This window comes from Triturus cristatus, chromosome 8, assembly GCF_964204655.1.
Source record: "Triturus cristatus chromosome 8, aTriCri1.1, whole genome shotgun sequence".
Lineage (NCBI taxonomy): Eukaryota > Metazoa > Chordata > Amphibia > Caudata > Salamandridae > Triturus > Triturus cristatus.
Window position 1 is genome coordinate 1,635,129,282 of NC_140591.1, and position 21,772 is coordinate 1,635,151,053.

General features: G+C 45.6%; 1 protein-coding gene across 3 annotated transcripts in view; it reads left to right on the plus strand.

Moving 5' to 3' along the window:
* Nucleotides 1-21,772, plus strand: part of LOC146808464 (transient receptor potential cation channel subfamily M member 2-like) — a 1,747,278-nt gene that overhangs the window by 444,425 nt on the left and 1,281,081 nt on the right. The gene's annotated exons all lie outside the window — the stretch shown is intronic.

The following is a 21,772-nucleotide window of genomic DNA, read 5'->3' on the forward strand; positions in this document are numbered from 1 at the left end:
GTGTCTTGCAATGTTTTTTTTTACTGTGTACCAGGTATATAGCAATTCATTTGAGAAAATAAAAACAGTGAAAATCGGTATGAAAGACACCTATGTATTTCCAAAATTGGAACAAATTATAGTGTTTCGAAACAGTAACTGTTTGTACATCTCAAATTGTGGGGACCCATACTAGCATGTGAATTATAGGACATTTTTCAAAGACTTCTTTTTTACACATTGTCTTACATTTGGAAGGCAGAAATGCATCAGAAGTCAATAGGTTTTAACAATTGCTCTTCAATTCTGTGTTCCCCTAAGTCTTCCAATAAAAATGGTACCTCACTTGTGTGGGTCGACCTAGTGTCCGCAGCAGGAAATGGCCCAAAACTCGATGTGGACACTCCACATTTTTACAGTGAACACAGACCCTTTTTTTGCAAAGTGCCTAACAGTGGATTTTGAACCCTAGCTCTGCCAGCACCTAGATAAACCTAGCAAACCTATACATTATTGAAACTAGACACCCAGGGGAATCCAGGATGGGGTGACTTGAGTGGCTCTCAGCAGGTTCTGTTACCTAGCATCCCTTGCAAACCTCAAACTTTAAAAAAAAACACATTTTCCTCCCATTTCTGTGATGGAAAGTTCTGGAATCTGCATGGATCCCCAACATTACAGCTACCCCGCAATTCCTATAGTCTTCCAAGAAAAATAGTACCTCACTTGTGATGGTAGGCCTAGTGCCTGCAACAAAGTGTCCCAAAACGCAACATGAATACAACACATTTGTACTGTGAAAACTGTCCCTTTTTTTGAAAAGTGCGTGCTCTAGATTTTGAACCTTAGCTCTGCTGGCACCGAGGGAAACATAGCAAACCTATACAATTTTAAAAACTAAATACCCAGGGGAATCCAGGATGGGGTGACTTGTCTGGCTCTCACCAGGTTCTGTTACCCAGAATCCCTTGTAAACCTCAAACTTTGTAAAAAAAAAAAAAAAAGCAAGTTTTCCTCACATTTCTGTAATGGAGAGTTCTTTATCTGTGTGGATCAACAAATTTCAACCCACTCCGCATTCCCCAAAGTCTTCTGATAAACATGGTACCTCACTTGTGTGGGTAGACCTAGTGCCCATGACAGGAAACTGCCCAAAACGCAACGTGGACCCACCACATTTTTACAGTGAAAACTGACCCTTTTTTTGCAAAGTGCCTAGCTGTAAATTTTGAACCCTAGTACTGCCGGCATCTAGGAAACCTAGCAAACCTATATATTTTTGAAAAATAGACACTCTGGGATATCCAGGCTGGGGTGACTTGTGTAGCTCTCACCAGGTTCTGTTACCCAGAATCCCTTGCAAACTTTGTAAAAAAAGAAACACATTTTCATAACATTTCTATGATGGAAAGTTCTGGAATCTGCGTGAATCCACAAATATCCACCAAGCCAGCATTCCCCAAAGTCTTCTGACAAAAATGATACCTCACTTTTGTGGTTAGGCCTAGTGCCCACGACAGGAAACAGCCCAAAAAGCAATATGGACACATTGCATTTTTACAGTGAAAACAGACCCTTTTTTGGCACAGTGCCCAGCTGTATATTGTGGAAATGTGGATTTTTCTGGTCAGTTATGTCCCCTATCTTGGACCCCAACGGTTCTATGTGCATGTCACAAGTACATGTATGTTCCCTCCAGTTCCAGTTATGAAGACGCAAATACATGTATGCCCACCGTCAACATGTCCTCTGCCAGATCCGCCATGAATAGGCCGGATATTCCATTCTTAAATATGAAAGGCCACCGGCTTTATATGGTTCACTTATGCCACTTTACAGTCCAGGCAAGTAGGCCCTGATTCTGTCATCAAAACTCCTCTTGCCTTCTGCCTCTGAAAGCTCCAGTCCGAGCCTGCATCTGTGACCATGAACTTTGTCTCATTCTCTGCGCGGCTCACGAAGCCTGACATCAGCCTATTCTCTGCCAAGAACTGTATTTCACCTTCGAATTATCTGCTTCCCCCTCAGCCGATGCATTCCTGCCTAGTAGTTTAAGTAAACATTCCAAAGTTACCAAGCAAAAAGGCCCATCTTCTCTGTCCTCATGCAAGTAATTCATAGCCCTGTTACCATGGAATATTCCTACCCCCTCGCATTCAGTGTAGACACTTAGACGCTTGTACACGCACGCACAGTCAGTATAGAATAGATTCTGTCCGAGAGTCCTTCTTTTATGGATAACATAGTTCTTTAAACATAGGATGTTAGATATGATTTGGGATTAGGTTGACTTGACCCCCCAGACTTCTTGTCTCCACATGTAGAGCTAAATGTCAAGTCCCCGTCACCCCCTAGTTACACGTCAATTACACGTCATGCTGCTGCGCGCGCATCAATGCCAAGTATTATCTTATAGATCCACCTATGTATTACGTCATAACCAATCATGTTCCTTTTTACTCATTATTACACCCATTTTCGGTTACGCAGCCCAAACGTCAATTTCCTTATCAATTGTTACGCCTACTGTATTCACTTCATTATAATGTATGGACTATAAAAGTTACTTCTTGTCAATAAAGTATGTACTTCACTTCCTGAACCCCCGTGGTGATGGAACTTGAAGCATCCGATTATAATCGATTACTGGAATAAAGCCCATTCCGAACCTCTAATACCACGGATTCTGCCTCTCATTTTACTGAGCTATTTTACTATGTTCCTGTATCAAATTCAGTCCCGGTAAAGGAATTTTTATTTACCACATGATGGCGCCCGAATAGGGACACTTTCTCATCTCACGCGCCGGCGGTGCGTTGCAGGCCCGGTCTCCTGCCACAGCTGGACGGACAATAACGCGTACCAGCAGGATTTCCTGTATCTCCCTCCGGTCAAGCGGGGGCGACTGAGACTGCGATCAACACCCAGACGAGGCGGTGAGAAGTGCGAAGTATCCCGACCAGAGCCTAGCTGAGAGAGCAAGATCCGAGGTATACAGAGACCCACCAGTCCGAAGTCAAGCCCAGTGTCCGACGAGTCGAGTTGAGCCGAGTCCAGTCCGGTTCAAGTTCAAGTTACTGAGGCCTTCCGTTTCCGAAGCTACCCGGTGAGTACCATTGCTGGGGAGGCATTTCTGACGTGCACATAGGTTGTGCCGGTCAAGACGGGTTTGGGTACACAAATCCGGTCTGCACTGTTTTAGCAGTGTATCTGTACTGTTTAGCAGTATATCAAGTATTCCGAAGTATTCCGAAGTGTCTAGTTATTGTCTAGTTATTATCGAGAATTAAGCTTGGTGATTAGTTATGCAGACGATCATCATTGTTGTTTCAGTTAAAGGTTTAATGTTAAATGTTTAAAGTGTTTAAGTATGTTCTGTATATCGTGGTATGAATGACTGTTCATTATCGTGTTTATTGTATTAAGTCTGTTCAAATTCAAGTATCAGGTCAAAATCAAGTATAAGGTCAGTTCTCAATATGCCGCTCTTTTCGAAATTAAGACAGATCACTACCAGAAAAGGGGTTCTCGAAGAAGCCGTCCCTATTCCTCCTAGGGACACTCCAGGGCACTTTATGTATCACAAACATGGCTTAGACGCTATATTATTTCTTGATTTATGGGTAGACTATACCAAGGGATTACCAGAAAGTCAGAGGTGGCCCACAGCGGGAACCTGGGATGCAGAGTGCATCATGAAAGTCGAGGAAGAGTTATGGAAAAGAAAAGTCAGACAGTCACAGAAAGACGCCGTTGAATTATGGCGTAAAGAATCACATAGACGAACAGAAAAAGCACGTAGACAGGAAGAGAAGAGTAAAGAGAATTCCAATAAAGTTCGAGAGAATCTATTAATTGAGGAAGGTATCCGAGTAAAATCAGAACAAGTAGACAGACAAAGAAATGCCCTTATGAATGGTATGTATCCCCTTCTGGCCGAAGGATTACCTAAGGCTACTCCAGAAATACTAAAAGACTTGCCAACCCCATTATTCCCAATCAAGGTACATCCTAAGGGGCATCCTAGAACCGCAGAAGATGTTTTTCTTTCCTCATATTTAGATGACGCAGCACCCGAGTATGCTAATTCCGCCCCACGTAGACCGCATACCAGGGAGGTCCAACACCAAGATCCAGCACCCGTATCCCTGCAGCAACAAATCGAGTCACAAGTTCCGGCAAGCACATCTGTTTCTGCATCTGTTCCTACAAGTACTTCTATAGCTGAGTCCACACCTATAGTTGCTGTGTCACGTTCGACGAATCCTTTCACACCCGACGCCCCAGACGGGGCCACGGGAGGTGCTACCAATATTTTTTCTACGCCACCTAGAATAAATAAACTTATTTTTCAAGAGTCAGCGCATTCACGTACACCCAAATTCGTAAGTGATCGTACGCTTAAGGAACTTCTTATAGATTGTAGATATGACCCGGTGCTCGGCAAAGAGGACGAAATGATCCTGGCATCATTACGTATCAGACGAGCCGCAGGGTATTTAGCGAAGCTACCAGGAATGACTACGCATCTAGATAAAATATACCATTTTGTTCAAACAGGGCGAGATCCAGAATGTATTAACAGAGCTATGGAATACCAGAAAGTAGAGATACAGGGGGAACTGTTACGTTTCCTCATAAACTGTGTGATCAGAAATCAAGACCGACCGGGGGTAGATCCGGAAGCAATGAAAATTCTTACAAAATGGGGCCAGAATATATCAGAAGGGAGACACGATAAGCAAAATTGTATAATAGCCATGTGCCGAAAGATCCGTAAAGAAATAGAACGCCTACACGAGGAGAGATTAGAGATAGACGAGTTCGAACAAAACGAGGAAGAAGGGTCAGGACTGCCCACAGGACAGTCGGACACCATAGCCTATGTAGGTAGAGGAAGATCTTGTAATAGGAATCAGACTAGATATCATACTGACTCAATACATCCGATATGTCCAGATAATAACAGGAATTTTCAAATACCTATAATTAATATAAGGTCTAACGAGCATTCGTTCCAAACCGCCGACAAACTACTCCGAGAACGAAGGGGTTATCATTTTCTCGATTCTATGGATGAACAAGATTTAGCAAGGGCAGCTGTCCACTGGGTGGACAGTCCCGGAAAATATAGTGATGAGACAGTAGTACGCACATTTTTGAATCTCACCCCAGATGAGCAGAGGTTAGCTGGGATTTATATGATTCAACAACTCATTATACTATATCAGAGTCAGCATTCGGACCCTGGTCCCTTACCTGACATATTGACTGAATTGCTTATGAAGAAATGGAGAGGTCCAGGTACCAAATTAATTAAAGAAATTCTAGTATCTAGAAAGCAGTATATTCTTTTTGTATGCTCAGAGCATGTCTCATTGCCTGTCAAGGAAAGAACGACGTATCACCTGGATAGACAGAATCCCTTACGAGAAGTACACCCAATAAAAGGCGAGGACAATGAGTTTAAACGTGTATTTGTATATACGCCTATATCGAAAATAGAATTGTTGGAAATGAAGAAAGTAGTACCCAGTCATGACAAAGACCCAGCGGGTTTTCACCGAGAAAATTAAAGACATGTTACTCATGGGAGAGTATACCTACCCCGACATTATGACAATATTAAAGGTGTTGATGCCTGCTGGCATTTATGAGAAACTCAAGGAAAAAGAGTGGGAGGTAGGTGATCAAAAGATAGAATGGTCAGCATTAGAAGCAGAAGAAAGGGCCCGAGGTCCAGGTTCGGGGCTTGGGGACAAAACTAAAGCACTACCAGGTCTACTAGTACAGGTACTGCCACGTTTATTAACTACGAAAAAGGAAGATTGGGGTACAATTTCAGCCTGTAAACAGAAACAAGATGAAGACACTAGCGATTACTATGCCCGATTCGAGAAATGTTTTGGTATAAATAGTGGCATAAAAGCAAGTAGCGAATCATACCCGCATCTGTTTGTAACAAAATTAGTGGAAAATGCCCTGCCCCCAGTAAAGAATAGAGTATTAAAATTCGAGAGTACCTGGCAAGGTAACACTCCAACACAAATGTTACAAATGTTACAGTACCACCACAATAGAATTAAAGAGGAACAAGAACATGAACACAGACGCATGAAAGACACGAAAATGAAAATGCTAGTTTCCCAGACAGTTCCAGCTGAAGGACATAAAAAGGGTATGACACATTCCGATTCAGCAGGACCTGTAAAAGGGACATGCAATTATTGTAAAAAAGCCAGGTCATTACGTACACGATTGTCCAGTGCTAAAACATAATATCGCCATAGGTAAAACACAAGAAAGATCACGGCCACTAAGACAAGATCAGAATGAACAAGGAGCTACGCAGCATGCCCAGGCCATGCCAGCCGCACAACAGCCAATACAGTTTGTGCCAGCTGCACCACCGTTGCCTGCTGCTGCCACACAGACAACAACACGACAAATGTATCAGACCGCACAGTATGAATATCCCGAGTATCAGCGTTACGCATGAACAAGCCTAGAGAGGGAAGTTGACTTACCCCTTATTGAAATCCCAGTAGACCAAGAAGGACCTTATGTACATAGTGAATTATTAGGCCAAGATAGAAAATTTCTACTCGATACAGGGGCAAGTCGAACGACCATAAAACGTAGTGAAGTTCCAGGGGCACCCCTCTCAGGCTCACAGAATATTTCCCTTGGTTTTTCAGGAAAACCTATTGTTAATGAAGTGTCACAGCCTCTTCCACTTACGATAGGACCTCTGACCCGAACTACAGATTTATTGCTTACTAAATCATGCCCAGAAAATCTGTTAGGAATAAAAACGTTGAAAGCTCTAGGAGCCATAATATGTTGTTCTCCGGAAGGAGTAAGGTTGTTTTTACGTGATTTTAAAGGTCACTATGTATCTAGAGACATGGATCCCCGACTGCAGACTTTACCTACACATCTATGGGCACAAGGCCCTACTGATGTTGGTTGCATGAACATTACACCATACCGAGTCACATTAAAGGCAGGAGTGGTGCTACCACGAATGCGACAATACAAGTTACCACCAGATGCTGTAGTGGCTTTGCTGAAAATCATTGACGAGCTAATTGCCCAAGGAGTAGTTGTAGAAACAGACTCCAATGTATGTAATTCACCGATAATTCCGATTCTTAAACGAACAGATCCTACAGCCCCGCCAGTGTATCGATTGGTTATTGATTTACGCGAATTAAACAAATGCATTGTGCCACAATTTCCTGTGGTCCCCGATATCTCGTCATTATTGACAGCTATTGATTCCGAAGCAACATTCTTTACTGTAATTGATCTCAAGAATGCCTTTTTCAGTGTCCCAATAGATCCGGAAAGCCAATATTTGTTCGGATTTAGTTTAAATGGGCGTAGCTTTAAATTCTCCCGCGCACCTCAAGGATTTACAGAAAGCCCCAGCATCTATAGCCAAGCACTGAAACGAGAACTTGACAGTATACACATGCCAGTTAACACTGCCCTGCTTCAATATGTCGATGATCTGCTGATCACCGCTAGAAGCGAACCCGAATGTGAGAAAGCATCACTGACAGTTTTACAATTTCTAGCCGAAAAGGGGCACAAGGTGTCCCCTTCTAAGCTGCAATTCTGTGTCCAGCGAGTTATTTATCTTGGTCACTCGCTGTCCAAGGAGGGAAGGCAGCTTACACCCGACCGCATTCAGTTAATAGCTAACATGCCAATACCCAAGACACAAAAGGAAGTACGGGCTTTCATAGGCCTCACTTCATATTGTAGGCAGTGGATCCCTCAGTATGCATTTCTAGCAAAACCACTCATTCAATTGACAACACAGGAGGCAGCCACACCGACTGTTCTCCCTTGGACTCAAGAACACACACAAGCTTTTGAAAGCCTAAAGAAAGCTTTATGTCAAGCACCCGTTTTAGCAACGCCATGTTACAGAAAACAGTTTACACTCTTTGTTACAGAACGCGAAGGTACTGCTTTGTCAGTACTCACACAGGATCAAGCAGGAGCACACAAACCATGTGCCTATTTCTCTAGTACATTAGATCCCGTAGCTCAGGCTTTGCCTGCGTGCCTGAAATCAGTAGCAGCGACAGCTTTAGCAATCAGACAAAGCGATGCCATAGTGTTAGGACATCCATTGACAGTTCAAGTACCACACGCAGTAGAGGTTCTTGTAAATAGAACGCAAACACAACACTTGACTATAGCGCGACTTACAGGATATGAACTTACATTGTTTCAGCCACATATAGAAATCAGACGCTGTAACACATTGAATCCTGCCACACTTCTACCTGTAATCGGAACAGACCCACTAGCCCATGACTGTATTGAAGTTATTACAATAACAACAAAACCCAGACAAGACTTAACCGATGTCCCATTGCCAGATCCAGACCTGACCTTGTATGTAGATGGTTCATGCATGAGAACAAGTACAGGAGAGTTAGTAGCCGCTTACGCAGTCACAACAGATACTGAAGTCATTGAAACTAATCGCATAAACACTTTGTCAGCTCAAGCCGCAGAACTTATCGCTCTGACACAAGCCTGTATTCAAGCCATGAATAAAAAAGTCAACATATACACTGACTCACGTTATGCATTCGGAGTTGTACACGACTTCGGCGTGCTGTGGCGAGAGAGAGGTTATTTAACTTCCCACGGTGCCCACATTCAGCACGGACCCCTCATTCATGCATTATTAGATGCAATACATCTACCCACTGAAATATCAATTATGAAATGTAAGGCTCATACGAAGGTTACTGATATCATTTCCCAAGGCAATGATCTAGCCGACAGAACAGCTAAACTGACTGCTCAAACTCAAACCCCCGACATGACAAAGACAATAGTCCCGACACCGACACGTTGTATGACAGTTAAAGATCCTACTCTTGACGTAATTGACATACAGACACATGCTACATCAGACGAAATAAAGAAATGGACTGAATTAGGAGGGATCCAAACGGACCAAGGATGGATGATGAAGGAAAAGTCTGTATGGTTCCTTCCTGATTCAATGGTCCAAGTTATAATTAACACTATACATAGTCCAGCACATTTAGGAGAAAAAGCTATGCTAGACAGCATTCAACACATTTGGTTCAATAAACATTTACGAGCAGCAGCAAAACAAAAGGTCCGTACCTGTATGATCTGTTGTCAGTTCAACCCAGGAAAAAGCGTTCCCGTAGAACAGGGTGGATTTCATACTCCTAATCATCCTTTTGAAGTACTCCAGATGGATTATATCCAGATGGAACGATGCAGAGGATTCAAATATGTTCTCGTAGTTGTTTGCGCTCTGTCCCGTTGGACGGAGGCATACCCGGTTTCAGATTACACTGCCCCGACTACTGCCAAACAGTTGGTTCGAGAATTCTTCCCACGATACGGTTTACCACGTGCTGTTTACTCAGATAACGGCCAGCCGTTCTCATCCGAATTAATGAAACACGTTTCACTTCTGTTAGGATATCAGTGGAAATTCCACTGTGTCCGACACCCCGAGGCAGCAGGTCTCGTAGAAAGACATAACCAGATACTGAAAATTAGAATGTCCAAAATATGCAGAGAGAAAGGTGTCGACTGGGTAGTAGCGTTACCAGTTGCACTCTTTTACATGAGAATGGTAGCACATTCACGAACAGGGCTATCCCCGTATGAGGTGATCTTCGGTAGACCACCAAATATGTGGGGGACGCCCGTACCACGCAAAATAACTGATATTGACTGTAATATGCTGACAGATTACTTGGCTTCCTTGATGTCTGCACTACAATCTTCTCGTTCACAGGTAGCTGCAGCTTTTCCCGACAACACTGAGGTGAAACCCCATGACGTTGTTCCGGGTAATCTTGTCTTTGTGAGGAATTTCGACCGAAAGACTCAGCTGGAGCCCAGGTGGAAAGCACCCAAGTTGGTCCTGTTGACCACAAGAACAGCCGTGAAGATCGAGGGCCGCAAGGGCTGGATTCATTCAAGCCACATCAAGAAATTTCGTGGACCATCCTCGGATATAGACACTGTGCCCTGCACTCCCTCACAGACTGATTCAAAACTTCCTTTGGTGGAAAAAACTGAAAGCGAACTTTACAAAGTTAAGTTAAGGCCTAGGACGTCAGACGGTTTGATTGTTTAAGTCCTCCCCTAGGTGAAGCGGTTGAATCTGTCTCTGACATGTATCCTCTAGACCTGAATCATGAACAATCGCGAAAAATGATGAAACGACAGGCGTATTGTAAATCACTGCGTAGCCATTGTATAGGGACCTTATTAATTTTGTTTTCCTTAAGTCTTTTAATAATTATTACCAGTATGTTGTTGCACATATATTACCCTATTGCCAGAAATGTTCACAATGTTATTGCAGAACATTCTTTTAGTGACTTACCCCCGCATGAATTGTCCTATAGACTTGCGCTGCGCAATAACACTTTCATTAGTATGTTACATCATTCCCATCAGACTAGTAATGCCACCAATTGTTGGGTGTGTGGCCGACTCCCTCCCTATCAGAATTATGAAGGAGTCCTGCCTTTCTTTCCACATCCATTTACACATAATGGCTCCTGTGGAGCATGGTTCAGTTTAATCAATTCCATAGACTCAGACACAGCAGTTTACCAAGATCATTGGATATGGGGAAACCTGAACCTAGTTTTACTCAAAGTCTGCTACCCTGACAAGGAGGGTCGCCCCAAAAGAACAGGAACTGATCTAGAAAATGAAGTGTATGGATTAGGTAATTTTACACCTAATCTCATGATTCTAAATGTCGTATCCGAAGTTGAGCTAGTCTTACCCACCATGTCAGTATTCCCAGCAAAAGGTGAATTGTGTGTAAGAAAGGTTGGTTCCATACATATGGGCCATAGTAAATGCACTACTATAGTAGAATTCAGTGATCAAGGAAAATCTTCATTCAGAGCTTCTCGCCACTCCTACTTTATATGTGGTCAGACTGCATATATGCGTCTACCTCTAGATTGGGATGGTACCTGCTACATAGCATTCCTTTTGCCACCTGTTTTCCTAGCTCCTCCTGATTATTACAGAAATATTCATTTAGTACACAACAGAGAACGGAGAGATCTCCCCATTGTCGATTACACTGAGACGGCATGGGATAAGTATGTAGATTTTAATAAAGGCATCTTTCCCTATATAGGTACTGTTACTAATAGTAAGCTGATACGTAGATTAACTAGAACCCTTGAAGCAGTAGTGAATGAGACTATTTCCGCCTTAGGCAATTTAACGGAAGAGCAGTCTGCTATGCGGATTGTTGTGCTTCAAAATCGTCTTGTCCTTGACGTCATCCTGGCTGATAGGGGCGGAGCTTGTAGGGTCATCGGATCAAGCTGTTGCGTATTCATACCAGAAAATTCGCCATCTATATATAAAGCCATCACTCGCCTTCATAAGATTGTAAGCCAGATACACCAGAACCCAGGCACTTGGACTTGGTCCAGTTGGTTTTGGAATGCGGTATCAGCCTGGGGATGGAGAGTTCTATCCTTCCTAGGTATTGGCCTTCTCATACTATTCAGTTGCTGTCTATGTCTGCAATGTGGACCAGCGATTTGTGGTCTGTGTGCCACATCATGTATTCCACATCAAGATTTTCATTCAAGATTCCGGAAGAAGAAAGAAGAACAAATGATGCTATATGAACAGATCAATGGATTGATGAAGATTGATATCTCTTGAAGGGCAAGGAGGGGACAAGGAGGGAATGTGGAAATGTGGATTTTTCTGGTCAGTTATGTCCCCTATCTTGGACCCCAACGGTTCTATGTGCATGTCACAAGTACATGTATGTTCCCTCCAGTTCCAGTTATGAAGACGCAAATACATGTATGCCCACCGTCAACATGTCCTCTGCCAGATCCGCCATGAATAGGCCGGATATTCCATTCTTAAATATGAAAGGCCACCGGCTTTATATGGTTCACTTATGCCACTTTACAGTCCAGGCAAGTAGGCCCTGATTCTGTCATCAAAACTCCTCTTGCCTTCTGCCTCTGAAAGCTCCAGTCCGAGCCTGCATCTGTGACCATGAACTTTGTCTCATTCTCTGCGCGGCTCACGAAGCCTGACATCAGCCTATTCTCTGCCAAGAACTGTATTTCACCTTCGAATTATCTGCTTCCCCCTCAGCCGATGCATTCCTGCCTAGTAGTTTAAGTAAACATTCCTCCAGTTACCAAGCAAAAAGGCCCATCTTCTCTGTCCTCATGCAAGTAATTCATAGCCCTGTTACCATGGAATATTCCTACCCCCTCGCATTCAGTGTAGACACTTAGACGCTTGTACACGCACGCACAGTCAGTATAGAATAGATTCTGTCCGAGAGTCCTTCTTTTATGGATAACATAGTTCTTTAAACATAGGATGTTAGATATGATTTGGGATTAGGTTGACTTGACCCCCCAGACTTCTTGTCTCCACTTGTAGAGCTAAATGTCAAGTCCCCGTCACCCCCTAGTTACACGTCAATTACACGTCATGCTGCTGCGCGCGCATCAATGCCAAGTATTATCTTATAGATCCACCTATGTATTACGTCATAACCAATCATGTTCCTTTTTACTCATTATTACACCCATTTTCGGTTACGCAGCCCAAACGTCAATTTCCTTATCAATTGTTACGCCTACTGTATTCACTTCATTATAATGTATGGACTATAAAAGTTACTTCTTGTCAATAAAGTATGTACTTCACTTCCTGAACCCCCGTGGTGATGGAACTTGAAGCATCCGATTATAATCGATTACTGGAATAAAGCCCATTCCGAACCTCTAATACCACGGATTCTGCCTCTCATTTTACTGAGCTATTTTACTATGTTCCTGTATCAAATTCAGTCCCGGTAAAGGAATTTTTATTTACCACAATATTTTTAACCCTAGCTCTGCTGGCACCTAGGGAAACCTAGCAAACCTATACATTTTTGAATGGTTCCGCCATTAGCACGGGAGCACTGGTGCTCATGACAGCACCATTCCTTCATGAGCACCGAAAGGGTGAAAGTGTATTCAGGAATTGATATCCACATCCAATCTCTAGGCTAAAACAGGACAGTAACATGTCAGACATATCTTGGATATAAAATGTACAATTAGGAAGACTGAGGGGCAGATCTATCATTGAGTTGCGCCCTTGTGCCACGCATGGTGGCCAAGGGAGATGCAACCACTAAGTCGGATTTATCAAGCCAGGTACGGCTACCTTACAAAACCCTGCGTGGCATAATAAATCTAGAGTATCGCAACACAGCCTGGAATTTATTTATTTGTATAAGTTAATTAAAACCATTGCACTACAGTAAGAAAAAAAACATTTAAAAAGGAAAACCATGGTACTTGCACTTGGCCCTTGCGTAAAGATTACAAATTCTAGTGAAGTGCAAGTGTCATATGCATTCATTTGGCTCTGAACTTGTTTTTGTATTTACATATGTCCGTTACTCTACGGGCAGCCCCAGTCACCCATCTGGCTCGTTGGTATTCTTGATCTTCCTTCCTTACCATTCACCATGGATACCACGTATTCTATCATTAGTCCTAGTTCCCTGGTAATGTGCTTGTGCTTTGCTGCTTTTTGAAAGTTCAAAGCTGCATTTTGTTGAGTGAAATAGTTGGAGATCACCAATCTCAATTGCTTCATCCAGGGCAAGGACTGAGATCTGTCGGAGGGCTATGTGCTCCATCTGCAGTCATATCATTAAGAGGATGAGTGAATGTTTTTCTTTTTTCGATTCTGGTCGGCGAAGAGTTCATGCTGGCTTCTACTTAAAATATTTTGGGATCAGCTTTTGGACTATACATGGGCGAGGTCAGGGACCAGAGCAAGGCTGGAGAGCGTTCCTAATAGTTTGCATAAATCGCCCCAGGATGTGGGGTTCCTTTTGTGTATAACATATTGCCGCAGCCTAAAACATATTGCTGCAGCCTCAAGGCAGGTACTTGCTTTTTCACTCAAGTATAGTTCCCTAAGGAGGATTCTCCTTTCATTTGCTATAGCAGGGCAGCAGCACAAAAGGTGCAGCCACGATTCTCATTGTAGTCGCACAAACAGAACAGCATGCTCCTCCAGGTATTTGATTTGCCCAGGCTGGGCTGATTGCTGCTGTTGGCAGTGCAATCGATTGCATGTATATGATCTCTCTTCTGATTTTGGTATTGAGAGCAGTGGAGGTGTTGGGGGGAGTGCAGGATCCATTCCATCAAGGAGGGGGTCTGTCAAAAAACCAGGTTTTGAGGTTTCTAGCGAAGATGGGGAGCAATGTCTGTCTGAGGTGGAGTGGAAGGGCGTTCCAGGCTTTGGCCGCAAGGAAGGAGAAGGAGCGGCCTCTTGATCTGGTCTTTCTGGTGTGGGGGACCACGGCGTAGGAGAGCTAGGCTGATTGTAGGGTCCTTATGGGTGCGTGAAATTTGAGTCTCCTGTTCAAGGATGCTGGTCCGGTGCCATGGAGGGCCTTGTGTGGGTGAGTATCTTGAAGGTGATTCTCGCCTCGTCGGGGAGCCAGTAGTGTGTGCAGGTGCTGGGAGATGTGGCAGTGTTTTGGCAGGTTGAGGATCATCTTGCGGCGGCATTCTGGATGTTCTGTAGCTTGCGGGTGAGGTTTTTGTTTGTTCCGGCATAGTGTGTTGCCGTAGTCGAGTCTACTGGTGACCAGGGCGTGAGTGACAGTCTTTCTATGTTCAAGGGGGATTCATTTGAAGGTCTTACAAAGGAAGCGGACAGTGTGGAAACAGGAAGATGAGATGGAGTTGATCTGGCGGCCCATTTTGAACTCTGAGTCCAGGATGATTCTCAGGTTGCGTGCGTGGTCTGTGGGGGTTGGCGGGTTTCCCAGGGCTTGGGGCCACCAGGTGTCGCTTCAGGCATTGGGGTTTCGGGCCCATGATGAGTAGTTCTGTTTTGTTGGTGTTTAGTTGTAGGCAGCTGTTTTTCATCCACTTGATAATGGCTTCCATGCCTTCTTGAAAGTTGTGTCTGGCGGTGTTGGGTTTGTTGGATAGGAAGAGGATGAGTTTGGTGTCGTCTGTGTACGATACAATGTTGAGTCCATAGGTTCTGACGATGGGGGCGAGCAGAGCCATGTAGACGTTGAAGAGCGTCGGGCTGAGGGAGTAGCCCTGGGGGATTCTGCAGGTATAGGGTCTGAGAGGAAAGGGGGGAGTCTGACCCGCTGAGTTCTGCCGGAGAGGAAGGAGCGGATCCAGTCGAGGGCCTTGTCCTGGATTCCTGCATCGTGGAGTCTGTGTATTAGGGTGCAGTGAGAGACTGTGGCGAACGCCGCTGAGAGTTCGAGGAACATGAGGGCTACTGTTTCTCCTTTGTCCAGTAAGGTGCGGATGTTGTCTGTTCCGGCAAGGAAGATGGTTCCCGTACTGTCTTTTTCTGAAGCCGGATTGGGAGGAGTCGAGAATGTTGTGCTCTACGATGAATGTGGTTACTTGGCTGTTGATGGCTTTCTCAATGACTTTCACTGGGAACGGGAGCAGGGAGATGGGTCTGTAGTTTTTGAGGTCGGTGGGGTTCGCAGAGTGTTTCTTCAGGAGGGGGTTGACCTCTGCGTGTTTACAGTCGTCGGGGAATGAGCCGGTTGCTAGGGAGCTGTTGATGGTGTGGCGGAGCATGGGTGCGATGGTGTCGGCCGCTCTGTTGAAGATGTGGTGGGGGCAGGGGTCCGTGGGGGCCCGAGTGGATTGACTTCATGGTCTTCAGTGTATCTTCGGTGGTGAGGGCTGTCCATGTGTCAATCTCTGGTTTCTGGGTGTCGGGCGTGGTTGGTGAGGGTTCAGTGTGTTGGTTGTCTTCGTAGAAGTTGTTGTAGATGCTCTTGATTTTGTGGTGGAAAAAGGTGCTGTTTGTCGCAGAGGTCTTGTGAGAAGCGATGTCAGTAGACTCGCTGGTGGCTTGGGCAAACTCTTTGATGTTGAGTTCCTTGCTGTTGTGTGCGTGGGTGGAGATTGTCTTCGATCGCTTTTTTCCTAGTTTCTCTGAGTTGTTGAGGGCGTTGGTGGCAGCTCTGAAGTTGTTGTGAGCTTCTGTGGATTTGGTGTTCCTCCAGGCCTTTTCGAGGTGGCGGCAAGTGCATCTGGACTCTCGAAGTTTGTTGGTAAACCATCTGGCTTTCTTGGAGCTGGTATTGTTGTTTTTCTTGAGGGTTTTATGGTGGTGCTGTCCGAGATCCATCTATGCAGGGTTCGGGCTGCGGTGTTGGGGTTTTCTTTCTCCGCAATGGTTGGGGTGGAGTTGAGTGAGGAGGTGAGCTGGTCATCGGTGATTTTGGTCCAGTTTCTTTGTGAGAGCAGGTGCTGGTGTCTGTGGATGGTGGGTGTTCTGAAGGTGAAGTGGATGCAATGGTGGTCGGTCCATGGGAGTTCGGTGGTGTGGCTGAAGGTGATGGAGTTTCCTGTAGTGAGGAGGGGTTCGAGGGTGTGTCCTGCTGAGTGCGTGGGCTCGGTCACGATCTGGCAGAGTCCAATGTTGTGGAGGTTGTCCAGAAGGGATGCGGTGTTGGGGTCCAGTTGGTTGTTGAGGTGGAAGTTGAGGTCTCCCAGTAGGGTGTAGTTGGTGGCTGCTATGGCCTGCTGGGAGATGATGTCCGTGATGGAGTTAGTGAAGGGTCCAGGGGGTCGGTAGATGAGGGTTCCTCGGAGGGTGGCGGTGGGGCTGGCCAGTATCTTGAAGTGAAGGTGTTCTATTAGGTCTGTGTGCTCGTCGGGGTGTGTGCTCAGGTGGAAGGTGGATTGGTGGACAATGGCGATTCCTCCTCCCGGGCGGTTGGGGCGGTCCTTCCTGGAGATCTTGTATCCTTGGGGGATGGCGATGGCGATGTCCGGTCTAGATGTGGTGTTGGACCAGGTTTCAGTGAATAATGCTACTTCCGGAGTGGTGCTGTCGGAGGTTCCAGATTTCGGTGGCGTGTTTGTGGAGCGATCGTACATTGAGGAGGATGCATTGCGGGGTCTTCAGTTTGGTTGTGTTCTTGTGGGCGGGTTGTGCTGGATCCGTGTTCTTGGCGGTGCTGCAGGTATGCCTGCAGTGGTGACAGCTAAAGGGTTCATGGGTGTCGGCAGTTGTTTCGGCTTGGGTTGAGTGTATGGAGTGCTGCGGGGTCGTATCATTAGTGGGCGGAGGTCCATGGTTCCTGGCGCTGGTCGCGGTTGGGTTTGCGGACGGGCGCAGACGGGCAAGCCTTTGGAGCCCCTTTGGCGCGCCAGGGGTCGGGATGGCTGGACAGCTGGGAGGCAGGAGCAGGAAGGGGAGCTGGATTGGTTGTGCTGGTCATGCTGGGGGGGAGGGGCAGCAGGGGAAAAATGTGCGGGAAAGAGTGGGCAAAAGGGGGAAAAAGGGAAGACAGGCAGAGCACAGGAAAGTGCAGAAAGCAAAAAAAAGCAGAAATATAGATTTAGAAAAGAGGGTGAAAAGCAAGTGAAAAAACAAGTGAAAACGAGTGGAAAACCGGAGCGGAAAGCAGGTGACAGAGGTCCACAGGACTACCAGGGATGAGGTACAGGTGAACCTTTGGGTGGAGGAGGGCATAAAACGCACACTAGAGAGTGCAGGGGCTAGGGGAGGCCTCACTCAATGGTGGAGCTGCGAGGGTGGGAGAGCAATTTCACTGAAAAAGTCAGTGAAATTGTTGATGTGCTTTTTCCAGATAGCGTATGAGGTAAAAGGCAGGTTTATTTATTTCTATAATGGCAAGGACTCTCTTGAGCTGAGTATTCCACGGAGATCCAGTTTTTTCCAATATGTCTCTGAGGCAGCTCTTTAGGGATTGCTCCGCGGTTTTCAGGATTTCAATATAATAATTCAGGGGGTCAGCGTCTAGGGTTAGCAATAGTTTATTCTGACCAAGCTCCAACCTGAGTCTTGCCCTGGAAAGGTGTTTTGGAAGTTGAAAGATCTTTTTATAACCCACACACTGTGCCCTCTCCAGGATTTCGTAGCAAGCACCCAGGAACGCGTGATGCCCATAAGTGTGTTGGTAGGAGGGAAGCTTGGATTACTTTTCTTATACCCTCTGCTGACTTTATAGGTGTTATTGAGTTTGATTAAACCGTAGGTAATGGGCGTCGTTTTTAGTCAAATCTTTTTTGTGAGCAGGTTGAATGGATTCTGTAAACCAGACCCCCAGGTACTTGTATTTCGGAGCTGAATTGATTGTCATGGCACCTATGATGCATGTGATTTGGTTTTTGTGCTTTTGCTGGCCAAGTACATGGATCCTGGTCTTTTCTGTGTTGATGATTGGATGGTTTGTTGTACTGTACATGTCTAAGTTGGTCAGAGCACGTTGCAGTCCCTCTTTGGTGTGATCCATGATAACTATGTCAGCCGCATATTGAAGAATGCATAGGTGGCGATGGCCTAGTCAGGGAGGGACTAGACAGATGTTGGAGAGAGCCTTTCCCAGATCTGCTGTATACAGATTAAAGAGTATAGGGGCAAGCAACCAGCCTTGTTTCAGACCTCCGGTCATGCAGATTTTACCTGAAAGAAGTGGGGCCTATTTTCACATGTGCCCAGGTTTCCGAGTAAACAGATATTATGGCTGTTAGGTGCAAGGCTGGAATGCCCCAATTTGCTAGTTTCTTCCAACGAGTTTGTCTATTGATCTAGTCAAAAGTCCTCAAAGCCTGTTTGAAAAAAAGGGAGCAGCTCATTTTCTTCTGCTCAAGTTTTCAGTTTTCCAGTAAGATTCGGGCATTAGTTAATTGCTTGGATTCAGTAGGTCGCCTTTTTTTGTGAATCGGGCATAATATTGAGCCTCTCCAGGATTCAGTTGTTTTACCCAGTTTGAAATCTGTGTTAAATAACTGGGTTAGGAGCACTGCCCAGCCCTCTGGGGCGGATTGAAAGATCTCAGCAGGGAGCCCGTTTGGGCCAGGCGCTCCACTGGCCTTCATGGATTTAATTAGTTTTACTATTTCCGTTGATGAAATTGAGGCTTGGCGTTTCAGCTGGGGGGCGGGGGGGGGGGGGGGTGGGGGGAGGACCAAGGTGGCTGTAGGTTTGTGTGCGAAGAACTGGCACCTCATGTGATTCTCCCACACTAATTCTGGAACTGCGTTTGCCCTTGGTCGCCCAACGGATTTTAGCTTACTCACATACGGCCAGAAATGGCTGAAGATCCTTCCTTGAGCATTAAAGACATAAAATACCATTCCTCCTCTTGATGTGCTTGTTTCAAGACCTATCATTTTTTAATGGGCTTTCCCTGCCTCTTTTGCAGCTGCTACTTTTGCAGCTGCTAAGTTTCCGGATGTTAAGTTAAGTTTAAGCAGATGAATTCTCTTCCTCAGGTTCTTACGCGTGAGGTTAATGCTACATTGCCGCAGTGGTTTATTTTGCTGACTGGGTTGCTCCCAATTTGGCTTTGGGGGTCCCCTATGTCCATGGAGTTTTGGTCATGTGGTCCCAAGTTATTATAAGTAGAAGGGTCAACCCCTGGTTGACCCTTCTGCCAAAGCCTCCCGTCATCTAGCCTTTTAGCCAACTGGGACGAGTTGTAAGGGTGCCACTTAATTCACCTCACTAGGGTCTTTAATTAATCTCCTGTTGAGTAGCCTAACTCCTGGCCAGTGTCAGCTATCTGATGGTTTAAGTTCAGGCTTATGACCAGAGGATTGTGATCGCTTTCTGCGCAGATTACTGTGTCAAAACTCGGAAGTTGATTTATTAAACATTTTGACATAAAGATGTAATCAATTGTTGAGTTTCTTAAACGTCGGGCGGGTCACATTCCCAGCGTTCATCTGGATCTGGTCTACTGATAGATCGAATGTGGTGAGTAGGTCGGACCGGTTGGCAAAGCAGCAGGTGGTAACTGCTCAGGAGAGGCTCAGGAAAGCCAGAGAGGTGTTTCCCTAAGTAAGCAGCTCAAGAGGCAGCAGTGAGGATGCTGTGATTGGAGGCAGAGGCAGGGAGGGGATGTGTTTGCATTTTCTTTTCACCCTAATATTTTTGTCCAGTCTCTGTAGTACAGGATAACTGGCTGGCATACTACTTCTTTCAATCACAGCATAATCTTCAAGGATAAGTCATTCAGTGCTAGTCTTTAAAAACAGTTAAAGCAGCCAAACAGACATCAAAACAAAGTGCCCCTGTACTATTGGGCTATGGGGCATTGGGCAGCGGCTATTGACTATTGTGCTTTTGAAGTGTTGCCAGTGCTGGTATCGGGCCTAGTGAGAGGTTTGGGCTGCGCTGATCTGAGCTGGATCTAGTAGTCCACAAACAGGGCATAATGGTAAATTATAACATGGCCAAGTCTGACATTGCGCAAGATATTTTCCTCGTGGACAGGGAGCAACCTTTAAAGCACCCTTTGGTTAATGTCCCTATGAATCCAAGTGTGAACTTAGTCTTCTGTATTCTCATGTGCTGGGTCGACCTTGAGTCCCTTGCCTGTCTTGAGGTCTCAAGTGGTGAAAAGAAGGGAATTAAGGAAAAGACGATGTGCCACAAAGTAATCTAAATACTCGATAAAGACCTATATGAACTCTTGGTTGAAAGAAGTGTCTGGAGGAGGACACAGATGCAGCTGACCCCAGTATAACTACAAACCTCGCACCAACTTATTTACAGACATTGCATGTTTTGCTTAGTGACTCTGGAGAGACGACGGGTCTCACTCATTGGTCCTTGCACCAGCTCCCCTTGCTGCCACTTGTGTGCCACTGACGTCCCCCGCTTGCTGCGACTCTCGCATTGTTGGGGTATGTTCAGCCACCAGTATTAGCCATTTTCCTTTCTTGTACTAGTTTAGCCTACATTGCACTGTTTTTGCAATTATATTTCACTTCTGTTCAGTTGCCATAATTGTACCTACTGCTTTAGTTATGTAGAGGAGCCAGTCTAATTCTTTTCTTCCTGTTAGTGCCCGTTTTAGCTCAGTCAGCAGTTTATTTCGCACTGCCTCTGTTTTCGGTTTACTTTTCTGCTGACCTTGACGACCACTCCCCGTGCTCCTATCTCACACTTCCCTCCACCCAGCACCGGCCCCCTCTCAAAACCTACTTAATGGAGGCAGCGGCGCAACCCCATGGAGCAGGTCCTTGCACCAGCTTCCCCTGCTGCAACCAGGTCCCCCTTGCCGCTGGTTGTGTGCCAATAACCTCCCATGCTTGCCGCCTCTAGCCGCTCCCTCCTTGTTGGGGTATTTTCAATCACCTGTATTGGCCATTTTCCTTTTGTGTACTAGTTTAGCCGTCATTGGAAAGTTTTTTTAATTGTATTTAACTGCTTCTGTTTAGTTACTGAAATTGTATTTCACTGCTTCTGTTTAGTTAGAGGAGCCAGTCTCACTTTTTTCTTTCCTGTTAGTGCCGGTTTTAGCAAAGTCAGCCGTTTATCTTGCACTGCCTCTGTTTTCTGTTTACTTTTCTGCCGCTGGCCTTGCAGCTCACTTCCAGCGCTCTTGTGTTCCGTTTCCCGACGCCAGCGCCCTGCCCTCTTCTTAGTACCTACCTTATGGAGGCTGTAGCGCGGCAGTACCACTGGCATGCCAATGGCAAACATGCCTGCATCTGTCCACTCTGGACCTTGCACAGTGATAGGAACCCTGGTTCTTCCATCACATGCAGCTACACCACCACAGACCTCGGACCCCGGGTGCACCGAGAACTGCTGCCAAGCAACCCCATACACCACCAGAGGGCCGTTCGCCTGCATGCCTTGATGCTTCTTCTGTAGCACAAAACACCCCACAACACCAGAGATGCCGTAAACATTGCTGAATCCCCAA